At 41.9% G+C, this 22,825-nt stretch overlaps 1 protein-coding gene across 3 annotated transcripts in view; it reads left to right on the top strand.

Annotated features, from left to right (window-relative positions):
• The first annotated feature begins 6,231 nt into the window (after window positions 1-6,231).
• Window positions 6,232-22,825, top strand: part of UBAP1 (ubiquitin associated protein 1) — a 56,085-nt gene continuing 39,491 nt past the window's right edge. The window contains exon 1 of one of the 3 annotated variants that reach the window (XM_027088966.1): window positions 6,232-6,456. The gene's annotated coding sequence lies outside the window, so the exon portion shown is untranslated. Of the gene's footprint in view, window positions 6,457-6,585; window positions 6,983-22,825 lie in introns of those variants that run through there. The other 2 variants (XM_027088968.1, XM_027088967.1) reach the window with 2 other exon arrangements.

Genomic DNA, 22,825 nt, shown 5'->3' with positions numbered 1-22,825 from the left:
ATCCCACATGCCACGGAGCAACTAAGCCCGTGCACCACAACTACTGAGCCTGAGCTCTAGAGCCCGCGAGTCACAACTACTGAGCCCACGTGCCACAAATATTGAAGCCTGCGCACCTAGATCCTGTGCCCCACAACAAGAGAAGCCACGACAATGAGAAGCCCACGCACCGCAAGGAAGAGTAGCCCCTGCTCACTGCAACTAGAGAAAGCCTGTGCGCAGCAACGAAGACCCAACACAGCCAAAACTAATAAATAAGTAAATTAATTAATTTTAAAAACAGATAAATGGCATATAACCTATTTCAAACTAAAAAAAAATCAGTGATATGGGCCATCTTTTCATATGTTCACTAGCTATTTGTGTTTCTTCTTTAGTGATTGCCTCTTAACGAGTTACACCCATATTTTTCTATTGAATCATTCTATTTTTCTTACTGATTTGTAGGGACTCTTTGTATGTGGGAAAAATTAACCCTTTTCCTATTATATAGGTCACACATATTTTCTGCCAGTTTATCTTTTCACTTTGTGTAGGGGGTCTTTTGCCATTATCAAATCTGTCAATCATTTCCTTTATGCGTTCTGAATTTGACGTCATGATTAGACAAGTTCTTCCCAATGCATGATTCAAAAAATATTTTTCTATATTCTCTTCTAATATTTTAGAATGTGTGTGTGTGTATGTGTGTTTATATTTTCATCCTTTTGGAATTTGAAATCATCTTTATCCATTCATGGTCATCAGGATAATTGCATCTTCATATGATGGTCATCACATAGGTCTTACAATCAGAAGGAACTCCAGAGGTCACCCAGAGTCCTTGAGCTTCTGGGGAAGGGCAGAGGGTTTCAACCTGACCTCCAAGATTGTAAGGACTCATCCAGACTTTTCTCTTGAATTTCCCAGGAGGAAAGATATCAGTAATTTTATTTACAGCTTTAGAATTGTTAAACCCAAGCCAAGCCTTGTCCCCCTTGTCTCTCCAGCCTTATCTCCCTCTGCTCTTCTACATATACCCTTTGCTCTACTTATTAAATCTGGATTTCCTGGAACTTTCCTGCATCCATGCCTTTGCTCAAACTGCTTTGTTCTCATTGATTTGGGCACCCTTTGTTCTACCTGTCTGTTAAGGCCTAACTGAACTGCTTCAGCTCTCCATGAAGTCTTCTTTGATTTCTCAAGTCTGCCTGAATTCTCTCTCTTCTCTACCCCTCAGGCAGGAAAAGTGCTACCTAGGAAACTCAGGTTATTTTCTGCCAGGTACCATCATTATCTGTACACCTGTCTGATTTCCTTACTTAACTTTCTTTGGAGCATCTTTATAGACTCATGGTGCCTGGCATATAGTAGGATTTAGTCCATGTTGGATGGCTAAATGAATGAAAGATTCTAGGGCTGCTTGTATGTGTTTCCTGTGCCTGCTTTTAAGTACCCCAAAGCCTAGTATATGAAGGGAGGGAGAAAAAAGAGGAAAAGTGGGAGAAGCACAAACTGGTGCTCCTTGCCTGGAGAGCTGCTTCTAGGCCAGCAGGTATGCTGGCACTGGGAGGGAAAGACACAGGGCAGGGAAAGTAGAGGACTGGCACCCTGTTCACCATCTTCTGGCTCCAGGTGAGCCAGCACTGGGATTCATGTGTGGAAACTGACAAGTATGAGTCATTCCTAGGAAGATGAAGAACTATTTGTTTTTCTAGGAAATATCCTCACTTCCTTTCCATTTCTCTTTTTAAAAATATATATATATATATATTTTTGCGGTACGCGGGCCTCTCACTGCTGTGGCCTCTCCCGCTGCGGAGCACAGGCTCTGGACACACAGGCTCAGCGGCCATGGCTCACGGGCCCAGCCGCTCCGCGGCACGTGGGATCTTCCCGGACCGGGGCACGAACCCACGTCCCCTGCATCGGCAGGCGGACTCTCAACTACTGCGCCACCAGGGAAGCCCAAAAAAAATATTTTTTAAAAATTAAAAATGTTGAAGTATAGTTGATTTACAATGTTGTGTTAATTTCTTCTGTACAGACAAGTGATTCAGTTATACATATATATACATTCTTTTTTGGGTAATATTCTTTTCCATTATGGTTTATCATAGTATACTGAATATAGTTCTCTGTGCCTTTCCATTTCCTAAGGATGAGTTGTCTCCATGGGGGTTGGAGGGACGTGGCAGGCTGGCCCAGTAGTAGGGGGTCAGCAACTTGGTCCCCACTTAAAGCAAGAAGGCAGAGAAGGAAAAATTACTAGATCAGGAGACCTAGGCTTATGAGGAACCTCAGGAAGTCCCTGCCTGATGGGGGAGGTTTGTCTCTGGCCTCAGGGAGTCCTACTCTGAGAGGAGGCACAGGCCCAGTCCTCCAAAGAGTTTTCCTTCCTAATCCTCCCTGGCACCACAGTTCCTGATTCCTTTTCTACTTCTCTGGCCACCACTTTTCCACCTCTCTGCTTTATCTTCCCATGCCGTATTTGTCAGTGTTCCAAAGGGTCGTATCCCCAGAAATTTGAATTAATCTGATTTTCCATTCTTGTAGCTATACCTGCAAAAATTTGACTCAGGTCAAAAACTTCAAAGTCATCCTTGAGTCTTCTCATTTTCTCACACTGTGCATCTAATCTGTGAGCAAATTCTTACAGCTTTATCTTCAAAACCTACCCAGAACCCAACCATTTCTTATCACCTTCACTACTACTACTTCTCAGTCTACAGCACTATCATTTCCTGTCTGGATTACTGCAATAACCTCCAAATGGTCTTTCTTCTTCTGCCCTTGCCCTTCTTTAGCTATGCTCAGTGTAGTCACTACAGTGATCCTGCTAAAAATTTAGATCATTTTCCTTCTCTGCCAAAACTCTCACTTAGAGTAAAAGTCAAAGTCCTTAAAATGATCTACAAAACCCCGTATGATTTAGCCCCGTTACCTCTGGGCTTTCACCTGCCTTATTCTCTTCATTGCTCACTCACTCCATGCCAGCCATACCTGGCTGCTTACTGATCCTAGAACATAGAAGGTGAGCTTTCATCTCAGGGTGTTTGTACTTTCTGTTCCCTTGTCCTGGCATTTTGTTCTCCTAGGTGTCTGCATGACTCATGTCCTCACTTCCTTCCGGTTTTTTCTCAGATGTCATCTTTCCCTGGCCATCCTTTATAAATTTCAACCCTGGATACTTTCTATTTCCTTTCCTTGCTTTATTCTTCTTTGTAAAACCTGTCACCACTATTATTATTTTCCTCTAGAAGGTAAGATTTGTGAGAGCAGGGTTTTTTTTGGGGGGGTATTTTTATATACTGTTGTATCCCTAGTGCATAGAACAGTGTCTGGTATACTGCAGGCACTCGATTAGTACTTGCTGGATAAATGAATGACAAATTTATTTGTTCAAGGAGTACCACTATGTTATACCTGTGTACTCCTTATCTCTTTCCTGATTTCCAAGCTCACATTTCCTCCTGAGCATCTCTGCAGAAAATCTGCCATCATCTTAATCTCAGTTTGGCCAGCTAGACTCATTATTATCTCCCCTAGTGCTTCAGTAAACCTTAGGCCTTATTTCTGTTAATAAGACGCCTCCAAAACTTGGCTCTTTCTTCTTTGTGATTTCTCCCTCCATATAGCAGGTCTCTAAATCTTGTTGAGTCCATTTCCTAAGTCTTGCTCCAGCTTATCTCCTAGTCTCCATTCCCACTGTCTATGCTTTAGTTCAGGTGTAAGTCTTTTACTCAGTGTAGAAGTCTACAAGGTAGTCTCCAATCCATTTTATTCACTGCTACCATTTTAATTCTCCTGATGAAGAGATTTGCTCAGATACTGCTCTCTCCACAAAACTTCTGTGGCTGCCCATTATCTGTTGAATTAAGTAGGAAAGCAGTCCAAAAGTGATGATTTGCTATTCTCTGTTCAGTTTATTTTTTTAACATGTATTTTTAAAAATGTTTTATTTATTTATTTATTTACTTACTTATGGCTACATTTGGTCTTCATTGCTGCGTGTGGGCTTTCTCTAGTTGCAGGAGCGGGGGCTACTCTTTGTTGTAGTGCGCGGGCTTCTCATTGCGGTGGCTTCTCTTGTTGAGGAGCATGGGCTCTAGGCGCGTGGCCTTTAGTAGTTGTGGTGCATGGGCTTCAGTAGTTGTGGCTCATGGGCTCTAGAGCGCAGGCTCAGTAGTTGCAGCGCACAGGCTTAGTTGCTCCGGGGCATGTGGGATCTTCCTGGACCAGGGCTCAAATCCGTGTCCCCTGCATTGGCAGGCAGATTCTTAACCACTGCGCCACCAGGGAAGCCCGGCAGGCACATTTGTAACCACTGTGCCACCAGGGAAGTCCCTTAATATGTATTTTTATTTATTTATTTATTTTGGCTGTGCTGGGTCTTAGTTGCAGCACGTGGGATCTTCCTTGTGGCATGTGGGATTTTTGTTTGTTTGTTTGTTTGTTTTGCGGTACGCGGGCCTCTCACTGTTGTGGCGTCTCCCGTTTTGCGGAGCACAGGCTCCGGACGTGCAGGCTCAGCGGCCACGGTTCACGGGCCCAGCCGCTCCGCGGCATGTGAGATCCTCCCAGACTGGGGCACGAACCCGTGTCCCTGCATCGGCAGGCGGACTCTCAACCACTGCACCACCAGGGAAGCCCGGAATTTTTTTTTTAGTTGCGGCGTGCGGGCTCATAGTTGCGGCATGCAAACTCTTAGTTGCAGCATGCATGTGGGATCTAGTTCCCCAACCAGGGATTGAACTCTGGACACCTGCACAGGGAGCACAGAGTGTTACCCACTGGATCACCAGGGAAGTCCCTCTCTGTTCATTTTAACTGCCCCCTTCTGGAATGCCCACTTTCTCTCATTGTGGATTAAAACTGCTGCACTCTTCAAAATACAATTAATCTTCTCTGGAGTTCTGGAGAGAAAACAGGGCTAGAGAATTAGACACCAGAGTGTACACATTCTTTACTACAGTACCAAGAAAGTATAGAGATGTAAATCTCTCCTAATCCTTTAGCCAAAGGTCAGTTTTTCCAGAGCAACTGATGTCATCATCACCCTGACTTTTTCTAGAGTTACTGTTTATGCTTCTATTTTTCCCGCCAGTTAGGAACTTTTGGGAACAATGACTCATCTCATTCAGTTATGAACCTCAATGCACTTGATTCTAGGAGACATCCAATAAGTACAGAAGGCAGTAAAGGTTTGGGATTGGATTACCTGGTTTAAACCCGTTGAATGTCAGAACTGGAGGGAGATTTAGAGGTCACCTTTCAACCCATTCATTGTGTTGCTTAAATTCGGCCTCTGTTCACTGGTGCCTAATAGAAACATGGAGACAGTTTTGGGTGAAGTAGAAAAGAACAGCTTTATTGCTTTGCCAGGCAAAGGGGGTCACAGTGGGCTAATGCCCTCAAGACTGTGTGTCCCGCCCTGGAGGAGGTAGTGAGGAGTCTTACAGTGTTCAAGGAGAAGGGAGTGGTCAGCTCGTGGACATTCTTCTGATTGGTTGGTGATGAGGTAATCAGGAGTGCATCATCAACCTTCTGGTTTCAACTGGTCTGGGGTCTACATGCTTGTGGGCAGCCTACAGTTAACTTCTTCCACCTGGTGGGGGCAGGGGTTCAGTATCTGCAAAACAGCTCAAAGGACATAGCTCAGAATATTATCTATAGTCCTTCAGGAAGAACTAAAGGTCCTTGACTTTGTTTAATGGCTGAAGTATTATTATTGTGTCTTGCTTGACTGTTTTTCTTTTTTTCTGCATTTTTTTCAGTTCTCTGATGAAATTTATTCTTCGACTAAATTTTTTTTACAGACAAAAGGCAGGCAGAGGACACGGGTGGGGGTCTGTTCTGGTAAGGCCTCATAGGGTCGTGCTCCCTTACAATTTGTAAATGGGGAAAGTGAGGCCCAGAAAGGATAGGACTTTGTACCAAGTCAATGACCCAGGAGGACCAGAAGCCAGACATCCTGATTTCCAAGTGGGTCTGCGTGGTAAGCCTTTGTGCTTCCCTTCGAGATTCAAGTCTCTCGGACTCCCACCTGGGCCCCTTCTCCAACCCTTACGCATTACCCTCTCAGTGACCCCCACCTTTCCTCCCTCCCCTTGGGTGTGCCGGGTTCACTGGTTCCAACAGCGACGCTCTCAAACCTAGCAATGTTCAGCCCTTGTGGAGATTAGTCACGTCACCGTTGACTCCTCCCATTGGCTCAAGGGATGGAGCGCGGCGCTATGACGTCAGACGCCCAAAGGGGAGGAGCGGTGAGGGGAAGGAGGAGGGAAGTGGGGCTTCAACATGGCGGCTGTGGCAGTGGCGGTGGCTACGGTGACGGCCTGGCCTGGGGAGAGCAGAGTTGGAGGTGGTGGTCTTCGCTCTCCCTAGGGGCCGTCAGAAGCTCAGCGGGGACCGAGCCTGGGAGGCCGGTCGGCGGCAGCACCTTTCGGCTTCTGGGACAGCGGCGCCGGCGTTCAGGTGAGGGGGCCTCCCGCTGGGGGAGGGGGAGAGGGGCGGAGTTGGGGGAGGGAGCAGGTACCGGGAGACGGATGGGGGAGGGATAGGGAGGAAGCTGGAGGCTGAGTGGAATGAGAGGAGCGGCAGCTCAGGGGGTGTGAAGGCGAAGGGGCCAGAGACGGGTGACTTGGAGAGGATTCTGGGAGAAGGGTCGGAGTGAGGGGACCAGAGTTGAAGGGGCGGAGGGCAGATGGGACGCGGGAAAATAAATGAGTTCGGATTAAGGGGACTAATACTCTACTGGAAAATAGGCGCAGTAGACATCTATGTGGCTGGAGCGAGAGCTCGGTGGGAATTAGAGGATGTTGGGGAGAGGGACCCAGGTTTTAGTAAAGGTTAGTGATGGGGACGACTTGAGGGTGAGCTGGGGACGTGAGATACAGATTTAGTTTTCCCTGAGGCGATGAGGTTAGGGGGAAAGGGAGGAGACCAGATCCGGGGCGAGTGATCTTTGGGGATATATTTGGCCTTGCCTGGTCTTCTCCAGGTATGTTAATCTTGCTTCTTTTGTTTGTTTCTTGGGTGGAGACTTATCTGTACAGTCCCCCTGGGCTTCATAAACAGCCCCTAATCTTTCTTGTGGATCATTAAGTTATAGTTCATTTATTTGACCTCTGTCAGCGATCTCTGACCTTTGTGTTGTCGCCACATTTTTGTTTACAGACAGTTTCTTAAAAGTGTGGCTAGGCATAAAAATACATTTTATATTAAACTGAAATAAAATTTTGAGAGTTTTTAGACACCACGGAGTGTTGCAAAACCAGATTTGGTAATTTAGTTATCTATTAAATAGCTTCTGTTCTAACTCACCTTACTAGGGCTTCTTTCTTTCCTCAGTTCTAATTATTAGAATTTGAGAATTTGGATAGATATGATGGATGTTTCTCTTTAGAATTTTGTCAGATTTGATGATGTGAAAAACGGGGCACTTAGTCTTTAGTGATAGACAGCTCTTTCTAGTTAATGTCCCAAACCAGTTAAACTGAAAGTTTCTGTATTATTTTGTAGCAAAGAATGTAAAATGTCTGAAGTCTAAAAGAATTACATTGTCTGCATTAACCTACTTTTTAAAGTGGGATTTTATAAATTAAATTTTTGTTTCTAATCCATCCTATTCATTCTTTGTTACTTATTTATTCAACGTTTATTGACTGCCAAATGTGTGTTGCATTAATAAGTCATTATAATTATGGAAATGGCAAAATTAATATTTCTCTAGTGAGAATATAATTGCACAGCCTCATTGGAAGAAAAAGTGTTTTTTGGAAATGAAGACTAAGGAAGTCTTATAAAATTATGTAAATATAAGAACTTACTGAATTTTTCTGTTGTTTAGTATTTGACTCATTATTTCATCATGACATACTTTATGTATATCTGAAAGATTTTATTTTTCTTTTTAATTTTGAAGAAGACAGTAACAGTATCCTAATATGATAATATTAGGTCTGTGGACAATTCTCATCAGTAGTTTTTAGTTCCCATTTCTCAGACTGGCAAACATCACTTTATCTTGGGTGACTTTTCTTTGATATCTTGACTGTGGTAAGGTATTTAAAATGAGGATTCCTGAAGTTTAATTCAGTGACTAAAATTCTCTGAATTTTTTCAGCATTATAAATGTATCTTCATTACCTCAGAGTGTAGTCAGTATTATACATTTTTCCTGTTATTTAATTATATTGTTGAATGTTTTGAGGTTTTTTTATATGTAGATTATTTTAAGTGTAAACATTTTCCCCACAGAGCAACCAAAACCAAAACCAGACCATCAGTTTATCATTAACCAAGTAATTTTCTTCAGACAGTCTTTCTCAAGAAATGCAAAAGGTAGCATACAGTACCTTAAATTAGGTATTAAATAAGCTTCTTCTTGGAGTCAAGAAAACCTTGAGTTGAAGCTTAGAAATAACTGGATTTAGTTTCCCACATAGCATGGGAATCCTTGCATCTGTATCACGAAGATAAGTGAAAATCTATCCTCTTTTCCAGAATCTAATTCATTATAGGAAAGAGCCTTTCAGTCAGAGAAAGATGTAAGCGGGGTGTTGCTCTTCTAACCTGTAGCACACAATTTCTTGTAATATTGGAAAATAATTTGAATGTAAGAATAATATTTTCCTATGAATTGAGAATTATAATTTCAGATTTAAAAAATTTTAGGTGAGGGCAGCTAGATTTACAAAGGGATATGTGCTAAAATTGGGTCTATATTAATGAGCTAGGCATTGTTAAACACTTTACATAATCTCACTTAATCCTTACAATTCGTTTAGGTAAGCAGGCCGTGAGAGGCATGGTTTTTAGGTGTTGAGGAAACTGAGGATTAGTAAAGTTGAGTAACGTAACCAAGGTTACTAAATTTGTCCAATTTCAGTGCCTTTACTGCATCTGTTACATCATTTTGCCCCACTTAGATGGTCACAGGGCCATTTAATTCCTATCAAGTAAATTTAAAGTATAAGCATGAGTTTTAAAGTAATACCATTTTAAACTACTTGTTCTCACTGAAATAGTAGTGTAACTGGAATGATAAATAGTTCATTACAATTTTAGTCACTTAATATATCATCAGTATTCTAGGAGGAAGTAAATACCTGAATATTTTGTGCTTTACAAAATAAACTGGATAAACTGGATAAGGGACTAAAAGTTTTTATACTTGTATTGCTGAGTCAGGTTGGACCTGCTTCAGCAAGGGCCAAAATTTGTATTTGGCAGTAATCCTCATGTGTTCTCAGAATTTTGGGTTGGTCATTGTCAGTTGCTTAATGCTTACCAAACACTTCCAGGGTTTGAGTCACTGAATTGGCTCATGGTAATTGTGAATCTTGTGGTTTACTGAGTCAAGAGCCAGCAGTGTGTGTGTTTTGGTTGTTTCATTTCCTCCCCAACACTTAATATTGTCAGAGTTTAAAATTTTTTTCTTATCTCTTGGGTTTGAAATAGGATCTACTGTGTTTTTATTACCATTTCCCAAAGTTGAGCATCCTTTTTGTATGTTCCTTGGCCATTTGTGCTTCTGTGATGTGTATATTCAAGTTCTCTGCCTATTTTTGAGTTTTCTTTTTTTCTTACTGATTTTTAAGAGTTCTTTATTTATTTTGTATACTAATTATTTGTTAGTTGATGGTTTGCAAATATCCTCTCCCAATTTGTGACTTGTCTTATCTCTTCATAGTCTTTTGATGAGAAAAGTTCATAATTTTAATGAACTGAACTTTTCATATTTAGGAAATCCTCTTCTACTAGGCATGCTGTTTTAATAAATAAGAGTATACGTGTCTGTCACGTGGCATCTAATGTGACATTTAGTACCAATATTTGCTTGATTAGAAAGGCCAGCTTCTCAAGAGTTGTGTTTGTATTGTCTTTGGAGTTACAGGGCCGGACTTTTTTAAAAAAATAAGTTTATTTATTTATTTATTTAGTTTTGGCTGCATTGGGTCTTCGTTGCTGCGCATAGTTGCGGTGAGCGGGGACTACTCTCTGTTGTGGGTGTGTGGGCTTCTCATTGTGGTTGCTTCTCTTGTTGCAGAGCACGGGCCTTAGGCTCGTGGACTCAGTAGTTGTGGTGCACGGGCCTAGTTACTCTGCAGCACGTGGGATCTTCCCAGACCAGGGATCGAACCTGTGTCCCCTGAATTGGCAGGCGGATTCTTAACCACTGCGCTGCCAGGGAAGTCCTGGGCCAGAGGGTTTTAAAAGCAGCTTGAGTTGTGCCTTATACACAGGTTACATATATTTCCCCCAACTGGGAAACTAATAGATTTGTGAATGATGTATGCATTTTACAAAATGTTAATAAATGTGGTATGACGGTGAGAGAGTTTTCTTGTGCGCACAATTCATGAGTCACTCATTCTGAGCAGTTAGGATTTCTACTAAAATATGTTCAGAAAGATTTTTTGATATCTAGTCCTGTCTAGTGTGGGCTTTATCAAGAATAATTGTGGGTCTTCCCTGGTGGTGCAGTGGCTGGGTGTCCGCCTGCCGATGCAGTGGACACGGGTTTGTGCCCCGGTCCGGGAGGATCCCGCATGCCGCGGAGCGGCTGGGCTCCTGAGCCATGGCTGTTGGGCCTGCGCATCCGGAGCCTGTGCTCCGCAATGGGAGAGGCCGCAACAGTGAGAGGCCCGCGTACTGCAAAAAAAAAAGAAGAATAAAGAATAATTGTGGTTTGTGAGAGAGCTGACGTGGAAACATTTTGGAAGAGTTTTTTTGTTTTTATTTTCAAGTAATACAATATTATATAATTAGGATAAAATTAGGTGGAATGTAATTACATTAAGTAAAAAGGAGAAATATGTAAATTTTCATAGTTAAACAACTTTGGACTTCCCTGGTGGTGCAGTGGTTAAGAATTCGCCTGCCAATGCAGGGGCCACAGGTTCAAGCCCTGGTCTGGGAAAATCCCACAGGCTGCAGAACAACTAAGCCTGTGAGCCACAACTACTGAGCCTGTGCTATAGAGCCCGCGAGCCACAACTACTGAAGCCTGCGTGCCTAGAGCCCGTGCTCTGCAACAAGAGAAGCCACTGCGATGAGAAGCCCGTGCACCACAACAAAGAGTAGCCCCCTCTTGCCACAACTAGAGAAAGCCCGCACGCAGCAACGACGACCCAAAGCAGCCAAAAATAAATAAAATAATTAAAAAAAACCCCAGAACAAAACAAAACAAAACAACAACTTGTTCCTGTGTGTGGGGGGGTGTTTTTTGGGTTTTTTTGCTCGTATGTTTATGGTATTTAACTTAAATTAGATACATTTAAAAGAATGAAATACTCTTCTTAGTATTGGAGAAACTACATCTGTTTAAAGTTATGATGGGGAATTCCCTAGTGGTCCAGTGGTTAGGACTCCGAGCTTTCACTGCCAAAGGAGCAGGTTCAATCCCTGGTCAGGGAACTAAGATCCTGCAAACCACGTGGTGTGGCCAAAAAAAAAAAAAAATTATGATGAACATTGCAAACTGACTAGAACATATATGAGGGAGGATATAGTTTTTCTGTTTTGTTTTTTAAACTCCCTGCCCAGTTCTTTGGACTGTGTGGCTCCTATCCACCATTAAACCCTTATCTCTTAGGTTATTTTTATAAAAATCTTGAGCGATTTGATTTACTCTGTCATGTATTAAAGCCTCTAAAAACTTTTTTCTTTTTTTCATGAGAAGACTATGGAGTACTATGAATTTTGGGAACTGTTCTTCTAAGCAGTTGGATGTTCTGATCCTGGCAAAGATCATGTTGAAATATAAAACATCCACCAGACTTTAATTATACTGTAAATACTGTATAGTGATATACAGTACACCCTTGGTATTTGTGAAAGATATGTCCCTAAAGTTTTGAGAATCCTTGCATAAATACCATACTTTAGAATGTCTCTCATAGCTTATAGAAGAGTATAATGGAAAATTTTTAGTTACCATCAGATTTGATGGGTAAATAGAAGAGAACAACAAAGTTAGAGATTTTGATGCTAAACTCAGCCTTCAGCTACCTTTAATTCCCAATCTTTTGCTGTTTGTCACTGCTGGCTGGCCTATCCCCAGCCTCTTCTTTTTTTTTTTTTTGCGGTACACGGGCCTCTCACCGCTGTGGCCTCTCCCGCCGCAAAGCACAGGCTCTGGACGTGCAGGCCCAGCGGCCACGGCCCACGGGCCCAGCCGCTCTGCGGCATGTGGGATCTTCCCGGACTGGGGCACGAACCCGTGTCCCCTGCATCGGCAGGCGGACTCCCAACCACTGCGCCACCAGGGAAGCCCCCCCAGCCTCTTTTAATAACCCTTTGGAGACTCAAGGTCAGACTGGCTTTGCTTGTCTTGTGCTGCATCTTATCATCATGGTCTTAGTCCTAGGCAGGGTTCATATCCTCATTTCTTCCTTCCGTTAAGTAAGAATGGAATCCTCCTAATCCTGACATCTTCCTATAGTTTGTGAGTGTTAATATTTCCTTCTAGAGTTTAGTGGCAAAGGATATGGGCAGTAACTTCCCTATTTTCTCCTTCAGGCAGATTATACCTTATACCACACCATGTATGATAAATGACTCCTTTCTGTGGGTGGAATTCAAAGTCAAATGTCAGCTAGATTACAAATTATTATATGGAGTGGAATTTAGGGGTAGCTTGTGAATTCTCAAAAAATTTTCTTCCATCAAAGGTTACTCTATTTCCAAGTGATAATAACAATAGGAAATCAACCAGCCAACTTACCACAAATTTTGTTCTGAAATACCTTAAAATTACTGAAGGTCTTGAATTGTTTATATCCTGTCCCATCCATTTTCTGAAACTGGAAATTCTAGCTAGTTCTTATAATTTAATAGGGAATCTAACTTTATCCTTGTAGTAGATAGTTTTTACAATAATATTTCACTTACCTGGCTTATTCAGAGACCTCGGTGTTTCGTTTTTTTTTCTTTTCTGTACGCGGGCCTCTCACTGTTGTGGCCTCTCCCGTTGTGGAGCACAGGCTCCGGACGCACAGGCTCAGCGGCCATGGCTTACGGGCCCAGCCGCTCCGCGGCACGTGGGATCCTCCCGGACCGGGGCACGAACCCGTGTCCCCTGCATTGGCAGGCAGACTCTCAAGCACTGTGCCACCAGGGAAGCCCCCTCGGTGTTTTATATAAGCAGAATTTTAAGATAATGGAACGTTTCTTCTTTGAGAGCCCATGTTAAAATTATTGGTAGATTATTAAATGAGAATCTTTTATAACTATACCTTTTATAATGCAGTCAGTAATAATGTATGGCTTACTCCATAATAATGTAGGTCTTACTCCAAATGTCTCTAGGAAGCTATGCTTTTTGAGTTGTTGGGTCTCTGTTTAAAAAAAAAATGTTTTTGGTCTGTATGTATTACTGGCAGTAAAATTTAATGAAAGAGTGTACATATTAGGGTAACTGAGGCTTATTTTATTTAGTATTGTAAGAAATTATATTTAGGCACAGTTCTAGTTTGAGACGTTCTTGATCTGTCCAACACGATAGCCACATAGTGCAGATATAAAACATTTTTATCATTATGGAAAGTTCTTTTGGACAGCACTGTTCTCGACAGATGCTTGTCAAATTTTATTGTACGTGTAGATCACCTGGAGATTGTGGTAAAATGTAGATTCTGATTCAGTAGTTCTGGGTGGGCTTGCGATTGTGTATTTTTAATAAGCTCCCAGGTTATGTTGATGTCCCAAGGACCATACTTTGAATAGTAATTGAAAAAAATAATTTATTTTATTTTTGGGCTGCGTTGGGTCTTTGTTGCTGTGCGTGGGCTTTCTCTAGTTGCAGCAAATGGGGGCTACACTTTGCTGCGGGGCGTGGGGTTCTCATTGCGGTGGCTTCTCCTTGTTGTGGAGCACGGGCTCTAGGTGTGTGGACTTCAGTAGTTGCGGTGCACGGGATCAGTAGTTGTGGCTCGCCGGCTTAGTTGCTCCGTGGCATGTGGGATCTTCCCAGACCAGTGTCTCGAATCCGTGTCCCCTGCATTGGCAGACAGATTCGTAACCACTGAGCCACCAGGGAAGTCCCTCAATAGTAAAGTTTTGAATTTACTTTAACGTGAGGTTGATTTGGGACCTTTTTATGAGATGTTTTCTAAATATATTATAAGCTTTTTAATTAACGTCTTTTGCCAGGAGAGATTATATTGTAATGGACAGAACTCTGGACAGTGAGTTGAAAGATCTAAAGTTCTAGTTCTGGTTTCCCATTTAAAACTAACCATCTCTTTCAGACTTGAACTTTTTAGTTTGTGGAATGGGGGTACCTGCTTACATCTCCTAGCATGTGAGGTTCATATAAGATGATGTATGTGATGGTCTTTTCAAAAGTACCTAAGACTTTAACATATAGTTTTAAAAATTATAAAGTTTTTAACATATACTTTGTTAGAAGCATAATACTTTTCCACTGTTAGCTAACATTCTTATTTTTCTAAAGCTAATATACTGCATTTTATCCAGGAATTCTTAGTAACTTTTATTTATTTTTTTATGCTTAATGTTTGTCTTTTTCCATTAGAATTAATTTTAATGAGGGATTTTGTCCTGTTACAGTTGCCACTTAGAGAAGTACCAAGCAATAATTGTAGGTACACCTTAAACAGATGTTGAGTGAATGAGGCATGAAGCCTGAGAAATTGCCTTTTGCTGTGACCAGGCAGGGATAGTTTTTCAAGTGAACAAAATTTGATTGGGAACCAGCAAGGGGGGAACAAAAAAGTAATTATTTAGGGACTTCTCTGCTGGTGCAGTGGTTAAGAATCCGCCTGCAATGCAGGGGACACAAGTTTGAGCCCTGGTCCAGGAAGATCCCACATGCTGTGGAGCAGCTAAGCCCATGTGCCACAGCTACTGAGCCTGCGCTCTAGAGCCCATAAGCCACAACTACTGAGCCTGCGTGCTACAACTACTGAGGCCCGCGCGCCTACAGTCCATGCTCCACAACAAAGACAAGCCACCACAGTGAGAAGCCTGTGCACCGCAGTGAGAAGCCCGAGCACCACAAGGAAGAGTAGCCCCCACTCGCCACAACTAGAGAAAGCCCATGCACAGCAACGAAGACCCAGCGCAGCCAAAAATAAATAAATTTAAAAAAAGAAAAAAAAAAGAATTTTCCCTTTCACCCAAAATGTGCACACACACACACACACACAAAATTTTAAAAAAAAAGTAATTATTTAGCTAGTTTTTCAATTGGGGGAAAAGAATAAAAGCCAGATAACATCTCTCTTCACTGTAGAATTCTATTTGCATATTCCTGTGTTTTCTTTCTTTTTATTATTTTTTGGCTGCGTTGGGTCTTCTTTGCTGCACGTGGGCTTTCTCTAGTTGCAGCGAGCAGGGGCTACTCTTCATTGCAGTTTGCAGGCTTCTCATTGCGGTGGCTTCTCTTGTTGCGGAGCAGGGGCTCTAGGTGTGCGGGCTTCAGTAGTTGCAGCACGCGGGCTCAGTAGTTGTAGCTCGCGGGCTCTAGAGTGCAGGCTCAGTAGTTGTGGTGCACAGGCCTAGTTGCTCCGTGGCATGTGGGATCTTCCCGGACCAGGGATCGAACCCGTGTCCCCTGCATTGGCAGGTGGATTCTTAACCACTTACTACCCAGGAAGTCCCAACCTTTTTTTAATTTTTATTTTTAATCTTTAACCTTTATAGAGGGTTTCCTATTTGATCTTCAGGGACTCACTTTTAAGTCAATGTAAAAAATGAATGGGTTTCTTATTATGGGTGACAGTCTCTTGGTACCAGCTTTCTTTATTCTTTAGAGTATGTACAAGCCATTGAAGTGGGGAAATACTCTTACTAAAATAAGATTTGGTTTAGGAAGGTGAGGAGGTCCCAGTAGACAGTGGTAACTGTTGCTTGTGTTATCTTATTTTGTCCTTATAATAACCCTTTTGATTTACTTCATATTAACATTTCTTATATTATTAATCTTTGCTTTTACTTATAAGAAGAATGTGTTTGTTGAGTTTTGTTATTAGAGATATATTACAACCCGTTTTGATAGATACTTGTACAACAACTAAGATTTGTTGAAAGGTCTGCCATGTGCTTTTTGTTTTCCTTTATTAGAAATCATTTCATAATAAAATATATGAAGTTATAAAATATAGAAGAAAATTCTTTTGTATATGTATTGTATGTACCTTTAGCTTTAGAAGTAGAGCTCTTTTCTTTCTTTTTTTTTTTTTTTTTTTTTTTTGCTGTACGCGGGCCTCTCACTGTTGCGGCCTCTCTCCCATTGCGGAGCACAGGCTCCGGATGCGCAGGCTCAGCGGCCATGGCTCACGGGCCCAGCCGCTCTGCGGCATGTGGGATCTTCCCGGACTGGGGCACGAACCCGTGTCCCCTGCATCTGCAGACGGACTCTCAACCACTGCGCCACCAGGGAAGCCCCTAGAAGTAGAGCTCTTAAGACAATTGCCAATAACCTTATTATGTTAATTGCTACGTTCGGTAATCTGAAGCAAATCTGTTAGTGGATAATTTTCAAAGGATGAGGAGCCTTTGTTGATTTTGTTTCCGAGACTCTAACCACACAGATATCTTTTCTATAACATTTCCTATCCTAATTTCCCATTTTCTAAAAGGCTTGTCTTTTATGCTTTTTCTTTTTTTGAACCCAGGCCGAATATTGGTCTTTGAACAGGGGGAGTAAATTCTATCATATTATGTTTATAAATCTGTTTAGTTTTATTCTTATTCTACGTTTTCTGTTTACCCTCCCTTTTTCTTGCTTTTTAAAATCTTTTTCTTCCTTTTGATTAATTTTCTGTATTTGACTTCTTTGCTTTAGTTATTTGAAAGTTGCTCATCCTATTCCTTTTTTTATGTTGGTTGTTGTTAAAATTTTTATATGTAATTTTTAAATTTATTTATTTATTTGGCTGTTCCGGGTCTTAGTTGCTGCATGCAGAATCTTCGTTGTGGTGTATGGTATCTTTAGTTGTGTCATGCGAACTCTGAGTTGTGGCATGTGGGATCCAGTTCCCTGATCAGGGATCGAACCTGGGTCCCCTGCATTGGGAGCGTGGAGTATCAGCCACTGGACACCAGGGAAGTCCAATGTATGTAATTTTTATGCATAAAATCCATGTGTACTGTATATGTAATCTCTACAATAAGACAAGTTTGTTTTACTTCCTCCTCTCTCCCAAATTTCTCCCATTTTCAGGTCATCTCAGATTTTACTTCCAGATCACTTATTTACTTTTATGTCAGGAGTTGCCTTGGACAACGTATATTTTACTGATTTATTTGCCCACTGCTTTTTCTGATGTTTTCCATTTCTCCTACTTTAGATTAATTTTATGCTTTGGTAAACTATATCTCTGAATTCTTTTTTCAGGGAGGAATCAATGAAGAGTGAATTTTCAGTCTTTAGATCTTGAAATGTTTTCATTTTGCTCCCTTATTTGGATACTAGGGCTCTAATTTTACAACTGTCCTTAATCAGATTTTTGAAGATAATTGCTCCATAATTTTATAGCCTCTGTCGTTGATAGTGAGTTCTTGAAGCTAGTCTTATTCTCTTTCCTTTGTATATAACCACTTTCTATCTGGAAGCTGTTTGTTGTTCAGACTTTTAAAAATCTGGTGATGATCTAAATTTTTGTGATGTGTCTAGATTTCAGTTTTTACCAGTGCATTTTGCTTGGTACTCACCTCTTCTAGTTTCAAGACTGTGTTATTTATTTATTTAGCTCTTAGAGGTTTTATTTCTCTTTTTCCGTACTCTCAGTTCTCTCCTGAAAGTCCTGGTAGACCCATTTGAGAACTGCTTAAAACTATTGATCCTGAGCTTGAAACACTTTCACCATGGCATATTTTTTCCACCTTCTAAACTCGTTTGTATTTAGGGCTGGATTTTTAAAAATAGCTTTATTAAGGTATAGTTCATATATCACAAAATTCAGTCATTAAAAATGTACAGTTCAAAATAAAAAGTGTACAGTTCAGTGTTTTTTTAGTATTCACAGTGTGGTGAAACCGCCACTACAATCTGTTGAAAATGTTCCAGAGCATTTTCAGTACCCCAAAAAGAAACCTCATGTCCATTAGCATGCACTCCCTATTCCACTCTCCCCACAGCCCCTAGCAACCACTTATTTACTTTCTGTTTCTGGATTTGCCTATTTTAGACATTTCACATAAATGGAAATATGTAGTCTTTTGTGACTTGCTTCTTTCATTTAGCGTGTTTTCTGTGTTCAACCATGCCATTTTTTCCCCATAAGTTTATTTTATTTATTTATTTTTGGCTGCGTTGGGTCTTCGTTGCTGCGCACGGGCTTTCCCTAGTTGCAGCAAGCGGGGGCCACTCTTTATTGTGGTGCACGGGCTTGCAGTGGCTTCTCTTGTTGAGGAGCATGGGGTCTAGGTGTGTGGGTTTCAGTAGTTGTGGCATGCAGGCTCAGTAGTTGTGGCACATAGGTTTAGTTGCTCTGCGGCATGTGGGATCTTCCCGGACCAAGGCTCGAACCTGTGTCCCCTGCATTGGCAGGCACATTCTTAACTACTGCACCACCAGGGAAGCCCCATGCCATTGTTTTTTATTGCCAAATAATATTCCATTGTATGTATGTATCATGTTTTATTTATCCATTTGTCAGTTGATGGACAGTTGGGTTGTTTCCACTTTGTCTATGTGGATGTATGTTTTCATTTCTCTCAGGGATTAACATCTTAAATTTCAAACAGTCTAGTTTGCACTGATAACCGACTTAACTTCAATATCATACAAAGACTCTGATCCTGTATGGTTCTGTACTACCCCCTTTAAACGTTGTTGTCACAAATTGCAACTTATGTGCAACATGGATGAACCTGGAGGGCATTATGGTAAGTGAAATAAGCCAGGCATAGAAAGACAATAGCATAGATTTTTTTTTTGGTTGCGTTGGGTCTTCATTGCTGCGGGTGGGCTTTCTTTAGTTGTGGTGAGTGGTGGCTACTCTTCATTGAGGTGTGCTTGCTTCTCATTGCGGTGGCTTCTCTTGTTGCAGAGCATGGGCTCTAGGCACGTGGGCTTCAGTAGTTGCAGCACATGGGCTCAGTAGTTGCGGCACGTGGGCTCTAGGGCACGCAGGCTTCAGTAGTTGTGGTGTGTGGGCTCTAGAGTGCAGGCTTAGCAGTTGTGGCGCACGGGGTTAGTTGCTCTGCGGCATGTGGGATCTTCACAGACCAGGGCTCAAACCCGTGTTCTCTGCATAGGTGGATTCTTAAGCACTGTGCCACCAGGGAAGTCCAGTGACATAGATTTATAATAATTTTTGTGCATTAAAAAAAAATCTGTACTAAATAAAAAGGGGAGTTGGAAACCAAAAACAATACTAGCTGTTAGCCCATTTATTCTTTTTTTTAAATAAATTTATTTAATTTTGGCTGCGTTGGGTCTTTGTTGCTGTGTGCAGGCTTTCTCTAGTTGCGGGGAGTGGGGGCTACTCTTCGCTGTGGTGCACGGGCCTCTCATTGCAGTGGCTTCTCTTGTTGTGGAGCACAGGTTCTAGGTGCACAGGCTTTGGTAGTTGTGGCACATGGGCTCAGTAGCTGTGGCCTGCAGGCTCTAGAGTGCGGGCTCAGTAGTTGTGGCTCACGGGCTTAGTTGCTCCACGGCATGTGGGATCTTCCCAGACCAGGGCTCAAACCTGTGTCCCCTGCATTGGCAGGCAGATTCTTAATCACTGTGCCACCAGGGAAGTCTTAGCCCATTTATTCTTAGCAGAGGTCTTTATTTCTTCCTGAGGCTTTGAGTTACTGTGGTATTCTGCTATTTCAGCCTGAAGGACTTTTAACATTTCTTGTAGGCAACAAACTCTCTCAGGTTTATTTATCTGAGAATGTTTCAGTTTCTCCCTCATTAAAAAAAAAAAAATTATCTTTTTTTTTTGCGCTGTGTCGGGGTCCTAGTTGCGGCATGTGGGATCTTTCATTGCAGTGCGAGGGCTCTTCGTTGCAATGCATGGGCTTCTCTCTTTCTGGTGTACAGGCTCAGTAGTTGTGACACGTGGGCTCTCAGGTTGTGGCACGTGGGCTCCAGAGCACATGGGCTCTGTAGCTCTGGTGCAGGCTCCAGAGCACGTGGGCTCTGTAGTTGTGGCGTGCAGTCTCCAGAGCGTAGGGCTCTGTAGTTGTGGCATGTGGGCTCTGTAGTTGTGGTGGGCAGGCTTAGTTGCCCTGTGGCATGTGGGATCCTAGTTCTCTGACCAGGGATCGAACCTGTCCCCTTCATTGGAAGGTGGATTCTTAACCACTGGACCACCAGGGGAGTCCCCCTCCCTCATTTTTTGTTTTTTTAATTAATTTATTTTTGGTTGCATTGGGTCTTCCTTGCTGTGCGTGGGCTTTCTCTAGCTGTCGCGAGTGGGGGCTACTCTTCTTCATGATGTGTGGGCTTCTCATTGCGGTGGCTTCTCTTGTTGCAGAGCACGGCCTCTAGGTGTGCAGACTTCAGTAGTTGTGGCATGAGGGCTCAGAAATTGTGGCTCATGGGCTCTAGAGCGCAGGCTCAGTAGTTGCAGCGCACAGGCTTAGTTGCTCAGTAGCATGTGGGATCTTCCTGGACCAGGGCTCAAACCTGTGTCCCCTCCATTGGCAGATGGATTCCTAACCACTGCGCCACCAGGAAAGTCCCCCTCCGTCATTTTTGAAGGACAGTTTTTGCCAGATACAGTATTCTTGGTTGAGAGGTTTTTTTTCTTTTGGTAATTTAAATATGTCATCCTCCTCTCTTCTGTCCTCCATAGTTTCTGATTAGAAATTGACTGTTAATCTGTTGAGGCTCCCTTGTAAATGATGAGTTGCTTCTCTTGCTTTTAATGATTCATTCTTTTTTTTCAACAGTTTGCTTATAATGTGTCTTGGTTTGAATCTCTTTGACTTTATCCTACTTGGAGTTCATTGAGCTTCTTGGATTTGTAGATTTGTCTTTCATCAAATCTGGGAAGATTTTGGCCATTATTTTTTATTTATTTATATTTTTTTATTATTATTTTTTTTGTAGTACACGGGCCTCTCACTGTTGCGGCTTCTCCCATTGTGGAGCACAGGCTCTGGACGCACAGGCTCAGCGGCCATGGCTTACGGGCCTAGCCGCTCCGCGGCATGTGGGATCTTCCCATACCGGGGCACGAACCCGTGTCCCCTGCATCGGCAGGCGGACTCTCAGCCACTGCGCCACCAGGGAAGCCCTTGGCCGTTATTTTTTAAAATAGTCTTTCTGCCCTTTTCTCTTTTCTGGGACTCCTGTAATGTGGATGTTGATATGCTTAATGGCATCCCACAGGTCTTTTAGGCTCAGTCTGCTTTTCTTTATTCTTTCTTTGTAGACATTGCTCTATATTCAAGTTTGCTGATTCTTCGTTTTGCCTGCTCAGATCTGCTGTCATAACCATCTAGTGAACTTTTTGTTTCAGTTAGTATATTTTTAGCTCCAGAATTAAAACTACTGAAGTATAGAAAGTTGAACATGAAAGCCTTCTTTTACCTTCTTCCAGAACTAACCATGAATCCTTTCTGATTTTTGTGTACATACAAAAAGCCATGCAAATATATGTGCTTGTTGAGGTTTTTTTTTGTTTGTTTTTTGTTTTTTTTTGTTTTTTGTTGAGGTTTTTTAAAGCTTTTTATTTTGATACAATTTCACATTTACCAGAAAACTTACAATGATAGTACAGAGTTCCTGTATACCTTCTATTGAGATTACCTACATGTTTCATATTTTTGTTATGTTCTTCACTCATTCTCCTTTCCTATCATCTATCTGTTCTCTATTTGTATTTACATATACATATTATTTTTTTCATAATTGCTTGAAAGTAAGTTGGGGACTTCCCTGGTGGCGCAGTGGTTGAGAATCTGCCTGACAATGCAGGGGACATGGGTTCGATCCCTGATCCGGGGAGGTCCCACATGCTGCAGAGCAACCAAGCCTGTACGTCACAACTGCTGAGCCCACGTGCCACAACTACTGAAGCCCGTGTGCCTAGAGCCCGTGCTCCACAACAAGAGAAGCCACCACAATGAGAAGCCTGTGCACTGCAATGAAGAGTAGCCCCTGCTTGCTGCAACTAGAGAAAGCCTGTGCACAGCAACGAAGACCTAACACAGCCAAAAATAAATAAGTTAACAAAAAAAAAAGGAAAAAAAAAAGAAAAGTAAGTTGAAGACACGGTACCCTATTACTGCTTTACAGTGCGTGCTTCCTAAAAATAAGAACATTCTCTTACATAGCTACATACTAATGATCAAAATCAGGAAATTAACTGTTGTTGAATCACCCATTGTCCAGCAGCATTCTTATAGCAAAAGAACATCCTGGATCATGCATTACATTTAGTGGTTTTGTAGTTTTAATTGCCTTTCATCTGAAACAGTTTCTTAGTCTTTGTCTTATGACTTTGACATATTTGTAGAGTACAGACCATTTATTTTATAGAATGTCTCTCAAGATGGGTTTGTTTGATATTTCTTCGTGATTAGATTCAGGTTGTTTGATACTTCCTCATGATAGTTTCACTTTTGGCAGGAATACCACAGAATTGATGTGTTCTCAGTGTATCATATATGGAGGTGTCAGTTTGTTCCATTACTGGTAATGTTAATTTTGATCACTTGGTTAAGGTGGTGTCTGCCAAGATAAAGTTACTGTTTTCTCCATCATACTTAATAAAAAATATATTGTGGGAGATACTCTGAGACTATGTACATATCCCGTTACCCTTGTGGAACTTGAACCCACTTGTTTTAGCATCTACTGATACTGATTCTTCAGATTATTGATATGATGGTTGCCAATTATGAGTTAGGTTTAATTCACAGTTTT

Source organism: Aethalodelphis obliquidens, unplaced genomic scaffold, assembly GCF_003676395.1.
Source record: "Aethalodelphis obliquidens isolate GAN/ISIS:26980383/991018 unplaced genomic scaffold, ASM367639v1 scaffold64, whole genome shotgun sequence".
Lineage (NCBI taxonomy): Eukaryota > Metazoa > Chordata > Mammalia > Artiodactyla > Delphinidae > Aethalodelphis > Aethalodelphis obliquidens.
Note: the sequence above shows the minus strand (reverse complement) of the source record. Positions and strands in the feature narration are given on the sequence as shown.